The 15,648-nt window shown below is 29.2% G+C and overlaps 1 protein-coding gene and 1 long non-coding RNA gene across 5 annotated transcripts in view; one reads left to right on the top strand and one right to left on the bottom strand.

Annotated features, from left to right (window-relative positions):
* Eip93f (Ecdysone-induced protein 93F) overlaps positions 1 to 15,648 on the top strand; it is an 85,338-nt gene that overhangs the window by 15,119 nt on the left and 54,571 nt on the right. For 3 of the 4 annotated variants that reach the window (XM_074250637.1, XM_074250638.1, XM_074250635.1), the window contains exon 1: positions 3,400 to 3,533. The exons of the other annotated variant lie outside the window; for it this stretch is intronic. The gene's annotated coding sequence lies outside the window, so the exon portion shown is untranslated. Of the gene's footprint in view, positions 1 to 3,399; positions 3,534 to 15,648 lie in introns of those variants that run through there. 4 annotated transcript variants of the gene reach the window in all.
* LOC141532339 (uncharacterized) lies at positions 1,174 to 1,827 on the bottom strand. Its single transcript, XR_012480076.1, has 2 exons — positions 1,688 to 1,827; positions 1,174 to 1,568 (listed from the first exon to the last, which is right to left on the bottom strand). It is a non-coding gene; the product is annotated as an uncharacterized LOC141532339 (long non-coding RNA).

The following is a 15,648-nucleotide window of genomic DNA, read 5'->3' as shown; positions in this document are numbered from 1 at the left end:
GGACTCCAAATAATTTCTTTACTTAATTCGACACAAGCAAATTTTTGAAAAGGATTTTCCTACACAGAAAAAAAAGATTAATTTGAATCAAGAGAAAAATTCTTAAACCAAGAAAATAATTTTAAAGAGTTTCATTGTCTTGGACCAAGACGAAAAATTCTTGAACCAAGTAAAATTTATTTAAACCAATAAAAATTTTTTGGCTTAAGAATTTTTTTACTCAAATCAAGAAGATGAAATTCTTCAAAATTATTTACTTGATTCAAGTAAATTTTTTTTCTGTGTATCTCAAGATTTTTTAAGGCTAATTTTTCTATTACACTAAAGAAAATTTATTTTTTAAATAAATTTTTGAAAAAAGAAAATAATTTTGAAGAATTTTCTGGTGATGAATCAAGTAGAGAAATTTTTGTACTTTCAATTTACTTGAATCAAGAAATTTTCCACCTATCTTTTAAAATGATTTTCTTGATTCAAAATTCTCTCATTGTTCTATTAACAAAAACTTTTCGAAGTGAATCAATTTCAATAATTGAAAATTTCGAACTAAAATAATGCAACTAATCAAAAAATCAAAATTTTTGCATGAAGAAAATTGGTGACCAAAATTTACATCTTAAACGTTGCATGATAATATTTAAGTCCATATAGAGTCTAGAAATATGTTTGTACACGTAGAACAAAAATATGTTACAAGTCAGTGTCTTTATAAAATATTTAATTGTTTTACACGCCAGTCTTCTAAGAATTGCATTAAACGCGCGGAAAATTCAAGTTTGAATTTCGACTAAGTCAAAATCGGGAAATTAGGAAGATTTAGGTAATTTGACTCATAATAAATAACAATAATACCATTGAATATAAATTATAACAATTTTTAAGTTAATTTTTTTTTTTAAATTAATTTGATAATAAAATTTAAAAAAATGTTTAAAACGAATTTTTATTATTGTATCGTGATTGTACCGAAATTCAAAGCAGTAATAGCTTCTTACGTCAAAGATTTTATTCTTAAAGCTACTCCGTCAACTTCTGAGTAATCAAATCTAGACCGCAACAGTTGTTAACTATCAGAAAAATTTTTAATTCCATCGACCTTGGCATGATAAAGAACGAAGTTTTTGATAGAACCACAGAAATCAAATCGTTAAAATAATTGTAATAAAAACAAAGTAATTACAGGAATATTTATTAAAATGAGTCCACTGTAAGTTCTTTTTAAATTTAGACACTTCAATATTTTCTGAAGAAATCGATATAACGACCTCAAAGTTGGGTGGAGCTGTTGCGCAGAGTAATTTATTTACTTAATCAGTTTCGCATTGATGTTGGAGTTCTAAGATTACTGATGGAGTTATGTTGCAGAAAAAAAATTTATGAGAATAATACATCAGTGCAGGCATGCAGATACTATTTCTCCATTTTTAGTTGATGCGTTGAATTTTTTAATCATATTAGTATATAAAAAGTACAATGCAACGAATTGTCTTCTATTAAGAGTGTCATGGTCATATAAGTATATCTATTCAGCGGATTGGTGCCATTATGATATCAACCAGAGCACAAAACTAAAAACAAAAATATATTTTAACTAAAGAAGAAAAAAATAATAAATATATTGTTAGTAAAAAATAAGAATTTATTTATTTATTTATTTATAATAAAGAAAATGATTTACTGATTTTACCTTGAAGTAATTTTTCCTGATTGGCACTACCGAGCTGAAAATTCAATTGAATTTATTGATAATTTCTGCGTTGCATTCTACTAATACAATAATACAAATATCTCTTATTCGGGAGTGTATATATGTAAGTAGTATATAAGTATGTATGTGCATAAGATAGAATGAATGTTGCATACTGAAAGTGGTATGAACGAATCCGGCTAGTCGATTATTAGTATTGGTGTCTACTACTTAAAAGACTGGTGTAAGCGTTTATGGAAGTAGTATTATTGCGGATAGTGTATGTGCATGTGCATGAGGACGAAAATGCATTGGGAATAGTTTGGTACAACGTCAACGTCGGCGGAGGGCGCACGAGTAGTTATATTAAAGTCTGTAGTGGTGAGTCTCATATCGTTGGTGGTTGGCGGGATGCGAGGAAACGTAACTAGTGGTGGGGTTGCTCAGATGGAGGCGCTTGTAGCACGAAAGTTGCGCTGACGGACGCGGATACAGTTACGGGAGCGCAGCGCGACCCAACGCAACTCGCAAACGCATATCTAGACGTAACAGTCAGGAGAGCCCTGAGTACTCTCCCTCTCTCTCTCTCTTTTTTTTCTTTCTCTCTCTCTCTCCCTTTTTATCTTTGTGGCCTCCTTTAGTATATCCTCACAGAGTAAAACCTACAATAGAGGAAGAGGAAAATGTTATTTTGAGACAAGAGAATAATAATAATAATAATAATAATAATAATAATAATAATAATAATAATAATAATAATAATAATAATAATAATAATAATAATAATAATAATAATAATCATAATAATAATTAATTAATTAATTAATTCGACGACTCAAGGAAAATAAGTGATTAACGTGAAAAACCAGAGCAAGGAAGTTGTTGTAATTTTGGTGATAAACGTCTACAGTGACAAAGTGTTTAAAGTTTTTAAATATTAATTAATTTATTTATTAATTAATTAATTTATTAAATATTTTAAAATACTTTAGATAAAGTGAAAGGTTAATCGAAAATTAATAAACTACCAAGTGAATAAAATATAAGAAGCTTTTCGCTTGACGAACCAGTGCTCACAAACGTCATCATTGTCCTCGTGTTCGTGCACGGTTCAAGTTCGTTTTGTTTAAATATATATTATCTAAAGTATTAATCGTGTTGCTTTACTGCTACGATTACCTGATGATGCTGGCTAATGTCAATGTACTATTTTGTATTTTATTTTCGCTGATATAATATTAACAACAGGTTGTTTAATATAAAAGTGAACCCTCCAGACAGCCCGGTTATGATATCCGCGCACGCTGACGACTAACAACGATGTTCTCTTTGTTTTCGTTGTTCTGCGAGTTTGCGCTGGCGCTTTTCTTTCCGACGGCGGTAAATCACTATTTTCAATTTAATTACAACATTTTTGAGTGCGAACAAGCGAATTGTTAAATTTTTAATTAACTTTTATTAAAAAAATAATATCCAAGTACAATAGACTAGAAACAGTGAATTTTGTTAAATAATTATTTTAATTTATGATTTTAATGACATACAATAAATTTAATTTTTTTTTATTTTGCTACTTTTTAACGAAAAAAAAAAATATCGTGGTAAATAAGTGTTTTTTTTCTATTTTTTAAATAAAGTTTAAAGTTACTCCAAAGTAATTAACATATGCATTGTGTTTCCGACATCGTGAGTATCTCATTGTGAATATAATACAAATGCAATTAATATTTTTTTCACTCATCAGTTTATTTATTGTTTGCCGACATCGACGTCAGTTTACACTTATTAAAACCGATCAATAGATAATACATGTGTAGCTGAATTTACATCAAAAGTTAAATCGAAGGTGCGTGACAAGTTTCTTTTTTTAGATAATAAATAATCGATGATATCGTCACATTTTTGATACAATGTTCTGGCTTGTATATTTAATTAAAAATAAAAACGCAAATTAAAGGCCCAAGTAATTTTAAGGGATAGTTTGACAGTCTAACATCATCCAGGCTAGTAAGCAGTTGTGCACTATTTTCCTTGCAAATTTAGATATTTATGTCACAAGGCCGTGAAGTGGCGGTTTTCTGACAGCGACGATATTTCGAGATGAGCTTAAGGTTTGTGGCGGGAAGGTTCGAAACGGGCGCAATTTTAACATCCGAGGCGTAGCCGAGGTCGGAAATTTATGCTCGTTTTCGAACATTCGCGTCACAAACATTAAAGCGAATATCGAAAAAAAGTCATTGTCAAAATCGCCACAAAATGGCCGAATAACATACAATATTTTTTGTTATTATCGCTCTATAAGTTTAACTTTTGAGGGATAGGAGGCAAACAATGATATATTTAAATTTTATGAAGTTTCACAAGGGCAAAAAAACTTAATTTTATATTAATTATCTTTTTATTAATATTTATTTATGGCGTGGTTGTTATTTTATTAACATTAAGTCCGCTTCATAATAAACTGCCAGCAGAGAAATAATTAGCACCACTCAATAGTAACTGTTTAAAATTTACTCAAAATCATTGATCGGTACACTAGAATGTGACTTTTTTTTACAATCTCTCTCAATTTCGTCTGGGTGTACTCGAAAAGTTCGTAAAAAAAGGAGGGGGTAAAACTTCGTGGCCTAGGCCGTGAAAAAAAGACGGTATGGTAGTCTCTAGAAAAGAGTTCCTTTACGGACGCCACCCAGCGCTCAAAAGTTGAACTTTTGAGTATAACAAAAAATCTATTATTATATTTTTTAAAATATTGTAATTTCTTTTAATTAATATAATCTGAAAATCTATATTCTAAATGTAACTAAAAGCAGCAGCTGACTTCTGACAATTGTAATCTCGAAAAACTAAATTTTTCTTCAGTGGATATTTTTATAAATATAAACTCATGAAAATAGAATACCCAATAAGTAATATCTTTATTAACTCCCTATAAACGAGCAACAATGGTTTAGTTCCATTCGTCGACAGTGATGCTTGTCCTTATTCTGTACATACACTAAGATTTTATTTCGAGTTGTTGTTTCGTCATAACGAATATTCTCATAAGCACAAGGGCGAATCTGAGGGTAAAGAGTAGGAAGAGAACCAAGTGACGAGGGGAATGAGAAAAATGAGGGAGCCTACAGCAAATGCTGTTTCATATACGAACGTACATGCACACAAACGTATGAACGTATGTGCATGCACATACTCGATAATGTATGTAAGAAAATAAAATGCATCTTCAAAAATATAATGCAAACAAAGGAAAATAATAAAATAAAAAAAAAAATAATAAAAAAGAAAAATATTTTTTTAAATGTTAAAATTTTTCTTGAGTCATCCGATCGCGACGTATAGATATTTAAGTATTAAATATACGACTCTTGGCCACTAAAATGGACGAAAGTATACTTTTAAATCGTCACTGCGACGACGCTACTTATCCCTCCCTTATTAATTGCACTCCTACTGAGTTTTTTCTCTCTTTATTTTTAATTTATTGTTTTTTTTTTTTTTTTTATTTCTTATAACATAATACGCTATATCTCTGCATTACTGTGAATTCGAAACTGGTACTGACAAACGAGCTCACAACATTTTCTTATCACATAAGCCTTTGTCAGCCATTTGTGGTATATCATGAATTTTTTTTTCTCTTTCTATCTGTTTCCTCTACGTGCTCTTATAATGCCACAATGTGCACGTTTAATTACTACATGATTCAATCATAAAGTTTTATTACTTTTTAACTTGTTTTACATTTTGAATTTCAAGGGCATGTTCATATAAACATAAATTTAACTAAAGACTAGTAAAATTGCTGGTAGCAATTATTTTTTGCTTTTACAAAACCTTTCAGTACACGTATAGTTGCTTAACAGAAATTAACGCTATTGAAAGACGTGATCTCCTATTTTATTGTTAGAATTCTTACGTTATGCTCTACCGGCTGTCTGCTGCACCACGTGCACGCGGAAACCTGTCGCACCTTCAATGTACATACAACATACATGCTTACTCGCTGCAAACTTGAATACGAGTAGTCCGGAATGGACCAACGCGCATCCGGAAAATACCGTTGAGCATGCGCTTATTCCAACACAATCTGCTATATCGAATCTGTTCAACAGTTTGTTTCCATTTCTGTTTTTTTTTTTTTTTTTTCATTGCTTTTTTCGTTTTTTTTTTTACAATAACATTCAACAATGAACCGTGTCCCAGGCCGACCGAGTTATGAAGTTTCAATTTTATATAGTAATAATAACACCGTGACATGCATATAAATAACACAAACCCATGCATGTGGATAAAAAAAAAAAAAAAAACTAACAAAATTACATTCAAACCGAAATTTTTATTGCCTCCCATGAGTATATGATGTTCATTGAATAATGGTAATAGTGTTAATGGTACTTGGACGCTACTACCATTACACGAAACGAGGCAAAAACGGAACGTTTAAAAATTATTAATTACAATAAAATTTTATTAACACTGGTAAACCTGGTAGGTATGCTCTTAATTTATTGATCAATTTTCATTTTAAAAGCTCTTTTTCCACCCGATAAATGACAAAATTCTAATAGCTTCTAATAAATTTTTATTTAAAAAATTCCGTGTGAAAATAAATCGATGACCTTTCAAATTTTTTTTGTCTTTCTAATGAGCTCAGAAAAAATAATTATGCTTTTTATTAATTAAGTTCAATACTTTTTTTTGTCGGGTTTGAAACATGTGAAAAATCAATACGGTTACGTAATATTCGAGGAAGGGGTCGTTTATAAATTACGTAAGGCATTTTTGGTAAGTTCCACTCTCCTCTTTCTGTCGTGCAATATCATAAGATTTCGATTCCTCTAAATAAAAATATGACATCAAAACTTAGATTGTTTAATTTGGCAATCGGAAGAATAAGAAACATTTAAGATTCGAAAAAACTGTTTTTTTAAATAATTCAAAGCTTCTTTATTACTCATTTAAAATATTTAAGATCAATGACCATTTATTGATTGATTGCCAGTTCTTCATTTATTATTAAGTTTATGTCATAGTAATTTATAGTACACAGTTAAGGGATTTTTTATTAAGTTAATTATATCAAGTAAAAAAATCAAGAATCTTTTTTTCTATCCGAGCATTTCCGTCAAAAAATGGTAAATTTAAGCTAAAAATGTAAAATCTCCTTAACAGAACTGAAAAAAATTTTTTTTTGTCTATTTAGGTGTCAAGCATGTGTAATTATGCAAGTAGTTTTAATATTACTTATTTTCACCCATTATTGGTTCTTTTCACATTTACAATACGTTGGGTACGTTCAATATCTACGTTTTTAACGTCTATTACGTTCAAATGACGATTTTAACGTTCAATACGTTGAATCTACGATTTAAATTTCAACTCGGGTATTGAGGGCAAAATAAGCACCTCTCAAAATAGGACTCGCAGTAATTGTTTAAGTTCAATAGTTCTTAGAGACAGAATAGTTTCGAAGGATAATTATTAACAATGTTACTGTAATACTTGGCAGTCGTAACTATCGACAAGTGAACTTTTTGCTTTGCTTAATGTACAATATACGATATGTAAATGCACACTATATATACAGTTATACTTTTTATTTTACAGAGAAAAAAATTGATTTATTATATATTTTAATTCGAAATTCTTTTTAAGTAAAGAAAAATAGTTATTTTAAGTTTCTGATTTTAATTAAGTTAATTATTAATATTATATTAATACTACTATAGCCTTTTTAACTACACTTTTAATAAAGATCAGTAATATTGTGCACATTATTTTCATTACAAGGATTTACTTCTATCTAGATATTCAATTTTTTGGAGCAAAAGAGAAATTTTTTCAAGACAGGAAAAGAACAAAATTTTTTGGAGCAAGAGGCTAAATTTTCTCAAAACAAGATTTTCTTGACTCAAATAAATTTTCTTAAATCAAGATACGTATTTCTTAAAGCAAGAGAATTAATTTGTTGGAATAAGTGAAATTTCTTGTGTCAAAAAAAAATTTTTTTTTCGCTCAAGAAAATAATTAAGAAGAAAAATACTTTTTTGGCTCAAGGAATCCTTTTTTTCTGTGTAATTGTTACTAACGTCGATTGAAATTTATATTTGGTTCAGCCGATAAATTGAACATTTCAAAATTCTTGAAACAGAAAAATTTTAATTGAAGTAAACACTAAAAATCGGAGAAGCAATTTAAAAGTTTTTAAAAATGGTCAAGTAATTTGTGCTCTGTAGGCAAATTGTACTTTTGACAAAATAAAACTTGTATCATACTTTCCGAAGGCAACCCGGTTACTCGAAGAGAAAAATTGAAATATCACTAGTAAATTGATTAATATATTGACTTAAATTAAGTACAGGTTAAATTTCTATCTTATTAATATTTGCGACGAAATTAAAAACTAATTGAGTTTATAATATCATCCAAAATGATTCAATATTATTTGATCTTCCCATTTGACGTTAATCAATAAAAATATTAATGAAAATTTACTTCTATCGAGATATTTAATTTTTTGGAGCAAGAGGCTGAATTTTCTCAAAACAAGAAGATTTTCTTGACTTAAATAAATTTTCTTGGATCAAGATACGTATTTCTTAAAGCAAGAGAATGAATTTTGTTGGATTAAGTGAAATTTCTTGTTTCAAAAAAAAATTTTTTTTCGCTCAAGAAAATAATTAGGAAGAAAAATATTTTCTTGACTCAATTAAACCTTTTTTTCTGTGTATGCTAATCCTTACTATCGAATATTTCTATAATATTAATTATTCTATACGAATCACATCGAATTAGGAAATTAGGGAAGAGTCCGCCATTAAAATATAATTTAATTATTCCATCTAACATATCCTTATTTTTTTGGGTCTTGAAACGAAAAACTTATTGCTATCAAAACTACTAAAAACATTAAATTCTAGAAAAAACTAGTTGGAATTGCGTTAACGCCCGCGCAACCATACAAATGTATCTATCTCCATACTATACCCTCACTAATTATCCCTATGCCCGTAACCGTAATCCCACTGTGGCCAGTTAAGTGTAAGGATAATAAGGTCTCAGTGATAAATTACATAATGCAAAGTAGGAATAAAATCCAGTCAAGTAATTAATTTCGTGATAGGATAATATAAAAAAAATTATAATGTATAATCTATAATATTTTCTTTGATCATAAAAAATATTTTATAAATACCATCGGGATTCGTTGAATGATTTTGAAATTGAGTCATCTAAGCATTACAATAAATTTGCACTTCTATCTAAGCCTCAGCGGTTTCTCTGAGTTCTACTGCAATAGCCTTTTATAGGGTAAGCATTATTCTGCTCCAAATAATTCAGATTTTCGGGTTAAAATCACTCAAACATAGTTTTTTTCATTCGAAAAATTTTACACAATGACAGAGTCAATTTATAAGGTGAAAATTTATTAATAGAGAAGCTCATTTTAAAAAAGGTATCTTTTCATATTTTTAAAGAGTAGTTTTTAAAATTTTTAAATATTAATTACTTCGAAAATTATAAAGATTTCTAACTGAGAATCGAATTGTAGCTTTATAACCGATAGAACTTCATAGCTAAATTAAAAAAGTTCAATAAAAATATTTATAGTTAATAATAATCAGTTTTTTGTCTCAATTGATTAAAAATTTTTCTTCACATATTTTGATGATATGTGGCTATTTTTTTTTTTTTTGCTGCGATGTTAATGAGATACTTCTGCATCCATATTGATCATCTTACACTTGTATATCTTGTTCTACTGGCTACTTTAGAGAAAGCTATGTTCACCCGGTATTTCAGTAGGTTAGAGTAGAAAATTCGGTACGACCTCAATTTTAAGGATTACGAAAATTTTTACTTTATAACATTAGTATCTATTGTACTGAAAACAAGTTCGTTGCACCTGCGTTATTTTTTATATTTTTCACTTTTAGAAACATTCATATTAATTCTTAATTAACTCTTCTGAAGCACTATTAACCTCATTAAATGAATAGAATGGAAAAAATTAGATTTTTCTAGACCATTGCAACAAATAAAAGAGTTTTATCGGGTTCTAGATCTAAAGACATTCAAAAAAATCGAAAAGAATTTTATTGGCTGATTTTGATGAAACCATTTATGAGTGATCAATAATTAAAAGAAGGTGTACATTATCGAATATTTGAACACGAAGATCTTATGACAGGTCATTATCTTATATATATAAAGGAGACTTTCTATAGATATAGTGACTCATCACGCTATCTCTGGAACTATAAAACCTAGAGACTTGAAATTTGGCAGGAATATTCCTTTCGCTGAGTAGAGATCAGCTAAGAACGGATTTTACAAATTTCCACTCACAAGGGGGGTTGCGGGGGCGTTAACAATAAAAAATTCCTGTTTTTAAACTATAGCTCTTATCGACTCCAAATTTGGTAGGAATCTTCTGTAAGAGATGTAGAAAAAGTCTATAAACGAATTTTACGATATCTCACCTCACAGAGGGTTGCGGGGGTGGGTATTAACAATCAAAATTTTTAATTTTCAAGCTATAACTCCTACAGACTCCATATTTTGTAGGAATTTTCTGTAAGTGATGAAAAAATAATTTATGAATGAATTTTACGATATTCTACCCCAAAGAGGATTGCGGGGACGTTAATAATGAAAAATTCCCGTTTTTAAACTATAGCTCCTATCGACTCTAAATTCGGTAGGAATCTTCTGTAAGAGATGTAGAAAAAGTCTATGGGCAAATTTTACGATAGCTCATCTCACAGGGGTTTGTGAAGGTGGGTGTTAACATTAAAAATTTTTAATTTCCAAGCTATAGCTCCTATAGACTCCAAATTCTCATTTCAAATTTTTTTCTTCATGTCAATTATTATTTATTTTTGAAAAAAAAGCCACGCAAACATTATAACAATTGCACTTTGAAAGTTACAATGAATATTAGCTGGAATAATTACACGGATAAAAGGTATATGCTAATTCGATGAAATTTGGAATTTGTGAAAGTCAAAACAATACTCTAATTAAATTTCAAGTTTAGATCTAAAAATACAATTCTATAAAATCCCCAGTGAAGCGGGCGGGTAACAGCTAGGATTACATAAAAATTTGTGAGTCCCAAGGGATAGAAACACATCATTATCTTTGATTCCGTTATAAGTAACTATCAAGAATCCCAAGGAATTATCAATATAAAAAATACGATTTTTTTCCTACAAATTCTGTTCGAAAGTCAAGAATATTATTTTAACAAATGTTAAATGAGAAATCCAACGTTGTATTGAGTAAACTCCAGTGAACGATTTTTCGCACAACTTACAGAGTGTAAAAAGTAATTGTGATCACAAAAACGAAACATAGTTTGCCTGCGATAAGTTGAACGATAAAAAGATTTAATGTAAATAGAAGCAAAACGAACGTTTCAAAAAAATTTTTTTTCTTATTACAACTTATACATGAAGAATTCCAAAAATTGTGGCAGAAAATAAAATTTGAAATTGAATCTTAGATAAGAAACCAGAATAAAGGTAGTGTAAATTCCTGCAAGAAGCATGCAAATGATATTAATGATAATTTTGTGTAAATCGTGTTTACATAAAAGTAATAATTCTTAAATGGCACCTGTAAATATGAACTTCTTATTACTTTGTTGAGTTTTTTATCGATACTAAAATTAATAGATTTTTTGTATTTACTGTCACGAATATTTAAATAAATATTTTTCTTGAATGAAGAAATTTTTTTTCAATGCACGCTAAATGATGTAAGAAATTCGTCAATTTTCTAATCATCGAATTGTAATGTTTTGGTACAGGTTGAGGTAGTGTGAATTTATTCCTGAATCCAGTCACAAAAGTAATCCCAGATTGTAACTCCATAGTACTAGTATTATCACGGAAAAATCCTGTAGAAGGAGTAAGACTGTACATTACTTACGGGCGGTACTCACTGTTGCAGTCGAGAAAAAAAATATCCTCGAGACTTCCTTCTGTAGCATTTATAACAGTTTTTTTCCATCTAAATGTTTCAGAGTGTCCCGTGTTAGCAATTGTCATAATATTCTCTCAAGTACATTTTGTTTAGGAGTGATAATTACTCAGGTGTTCTCACAGAAATTTTTAGTTGGTAAAGATTATACTTTTAAAAATGTTATTTTTAAAACATCATCAATTCTGCTGGTTTTCGTTCGTTGTTTTTTTTTTCTTTCCACAGTCAAGCCCTTTAATTATCATTGATTTTTAATGATTCTAGAGTATTGTCGTCGTGATCTGAAGTCAATGATACTTGCATTCACTGCACATGTAAAAATTAAAAACTGAAGCTTTGTGATGCACTTAATTATCATTCGAGTGTATTTTACTAATTATGAGCTAATTAACAATACTTTTTTTTCTTCCATCTCTTAAAAAAAATTTTATTACTAGATCATGTTAGATCTAAAAAATTGTATTTTTAAATCTAAACTTTAAATTTAATTAGAGTATTGTTTTGACATTCACAAATTCCAAATTTCATCGAATTAGCATATACCTTTTATCCATGTAATTTTTTTTTATCTATATAAATAAAAATAAAATGCCGCATGTATATCCACGCATCTTTTGAGAACGGCTGGACCGATTGAACTAAATTTCTTTTGTTGTTTTTAGAATTTTTAGGAGAAGGTTTGTATGTAAAAAAATTTTTTAAAAATCCTCCCTCAAAGGGGATTGCGGGGGCGTTAACAATGAATAATTCCCGTTTGTAAACTATAGCTCCTGTAGCTCCCAAATTTGGTAGAAATCTTTCGTAAGAGATATATAACTAATCTATGAACGAATTTTACGATAGCTCGCTCCACAGAGGGTTGCGGGGGTGGATATTAACAATGAAAATTTTTAACTTTCAAATTGTAGATCCTACAGACGGCAAATTTAGGTAGAGTCTTCTATATGTGATGCGGAAATGATCTAAGAGCGGATTTTACAACAATCCACCCCCTATAAGGATTGCGGGGGTGGGTGTTAGAATATTAAATTTCCATTTCCACACTGTAACTTCTACTACAGACTTGAAATTTGGCAGGAATCTTTTATTTGACGATGAATAATGCAAAATTTATTACTTATGATTTTATTAATTTTAGTTATTGCTCTAAATTAATTATTATTATATTAAACTTATTGTTCGAACTTAAAAATTAATTGATCATTATAATAAAATAAAAAATTGTAACAAAAACTTTAGTTTATATATAAAAAAATTTATTCTTTTAATTTCAAGTTATCGTCATTATTAATTTTTTTTTTAATTCAATTATTATTTAGAATCGGTTTTAACTGCTGTGGTCATATCGCCGACTTTAACTGTTGGGGGTGTTACGTTGGGGTCTTTTTGGGTTGTAAAAATCTTAACCTACGCGGCAAGGGTCGAATCTCAACCAAGCTTGTTTTTTAAGACCAGCTGGGGATTCGAACCCACGCCTGGCCAGTGAGTCAGTCCAAGTGGTCTACAGGCCATGCGCCTTAGACCACTAACGTCACCGGTTCGTCGTTATTTAGTAGACACCTCAGTTTTTCGTTTTCCATACGATACATTTTTTATACCTTTATCCAAGGATCACTATTCATCACCTTCATAAGGGTCCTATATTTCGAAATGTTTGATAATTGAGACTCAAGGAAAAAGAGTATAAGATCGATAACTTTTTTTTTTTTTTTGATGTTGCAGTCAGCTAGACTTATGTAAAGGGTGCTCAAAAGGGATAAGTATGATCCACGCCAGTAGTTTTCGTCGCTTTTTAAAGTCTCGTCAGTAGGGGTTAAAGAAAGAGGACGAAAAAAAAGAGTGCGAGTATAGCGGAGGGTTGGGTACGCCTGCCAGTTACTTCTATACTTGTTTTACGACAAAGGCGCTCGACGCATTTTTATAATTGCATTTTTAATTTGAAAGATTCTTCGACGCGTTTTTTTTATTCGAGACATTTTATGATAATATTTAAAATATGTTACTTTATAGTATTTCGAGCTTAGTTATTCTATTCGCTGCAAAATTTTTTTTAACAAATCAAATTCATAAGGGATAAAAATACATGCATGACATAAAAATTGATCGTTGTATGAATACTAATTCATTAATATCGTTAAATACAAGTTTTGTAAGAGTTGCAGTTTCAGATATAAAATTTACTAGATACAGCTATTGTAATAACTGTTATTACCTGTAAAAAATTTTTCTGATATGCCAATATATAGCTTGATGTGAAAATTGTCATATCATACCATATTTGGCATGAATATAAAGTTTCAGTACAGACATGGTGAGAAGTATTACGTTATAAGCATATTGCGTTACTCATGCTAAAAGGGCGTATAAAAAAATCTTTTTCTTCTCTCCAATCAACTTGTGAAGGTAGAAAAGTAAAAATCTGGTTGAATAACGAAAATACACTGATAAAAATTTATGTTGACTCAAGAGATATTTTCTTGATCTAAGAATTTATTTTGGAAGACAAATGATTATTTTGCTTTAAGAATTTCTTGTCTTGATTTAGATTTTCTTGGCTTAAGAGCTATATTATCTTCAATCGATACATTTAGTTTTTCAACTAAAATAACATTGTCGTTTAAAAAACTTAAAATAATTCATCAAAGTATATTTCAAAAACTAAGTAGTCTTTAATTGTTACACTGAAAAAAAATTATTTCTTGGAAATAAGTAAATTAATGACTCAAAAAAAAAGCCATTCTTAACACAAGTCGGTAACATCTTGAATCAATGTTATCGCCTATCTTGAACCAAGAGACAAAAATTCTTGAAAGAAATATATCTATATCTAGTTTCAAGAGTTCAAATTTTGAAGAAAAAAAGTTTCTTGAATCAAGATTGTTTTTTTATCAGTGTAGTATATAGTAATGCGGAACAAACGTGGACATAAAATTGGGGTCTAGGGGCAAAGCCCTCTCAGACCAAAAATAATAACTGAAAAATTAAAAAATATTAGTTATCAATAAGAACACTTTATATTTGATAAGAACAAGAAAAACAACAGTAACATGAAATAAGTTTACACATTGAAACAATTAACACATAAAATTAAATTACATTAAATTTAGCTGTCACTATAATTTTGTAATTTTCTTTTACAATCAAATTTGTTCCAAAAAATTATTCATAAAAAATTGCATTTTTTATTTTATAAAATTTTTACATGTCAATATCAAAAAAAAATTATTATAATTATCACATTTCTGCTAAATTAATTTTCATTACAATTAAACAGCTCAATATTAATTAATTATTTTTACTTTCGTTAAAAATATGAACTTGGTAATGTCAACCTCACTTCTTTAATATTGACAGTAAGATTGTATTTTTTTTTTTTTTTGTTATTTATATAAATTTCTCTCCAATCAACTTGGGAATGTAGAAAAGTAAAAATCTAGTCGAAAAACGAAAAAAAATTTTTTTTTGACTAAAAAAAAAATTTTTTAATGCCTATGGGACATATATGAAAAACTAGTAAATTTTTACTTCGGCTAACACAACTTCGGTCATCCTTCAGGCACCCGAAAATTTTCTCGAGCCAAGAATTTTGTTCTCCAGTCAAGAAATTTTTCTTTCTGTGTAGTTTCGAAACTTTCAAACCTCAACACAATGACTAGATAACAGATAAACTCTATTAGAGCTTTCGTCATCCATCAAGGGAGTCAAATTCTAAATGAGAATGATATAATACATCTTGTGTCCCTATCCTTTTTAATTTCACTGAACCACAATCACCACAAGGTCGTACTCATTTGGATTTTCATCCGTCGGTGATAAGAGCCTTGGACCAATCCACCTAAATGATACCGAATTATCAACGCGCCGGTATAACATAGGTCACTAAGGAGTGAAATATTCTTTAAGTGGTCAAAAATGATAGTTTATTGAAATTAATTAACGAGAGAGTTCAATATATTTATTTATTGATTTAA

This window comes from Cotesia typhae, unplaced genomic scaffold (genome assembly GCF_013202065.1).
Source record: "Cotesia typhae breed Kobodo isofemale line unplaced genomic scaffold, CoteBio_Ctyphae contig_59, whole genome shotgun sequence".
In the NCBI taxonomy this organism is placed as follows: domain Eukaryota; kingdom Metazoa; phylum Arthropoda; class Insecta; order Hymenoptera; family Braconidae; genus Cotesia; species Cotesia typhae.
The sequence above is the reverse complement of the archived record's forward strand: the minus strand, read 5'-3'. Positions and strand labels throughout refer to the sequence as shown.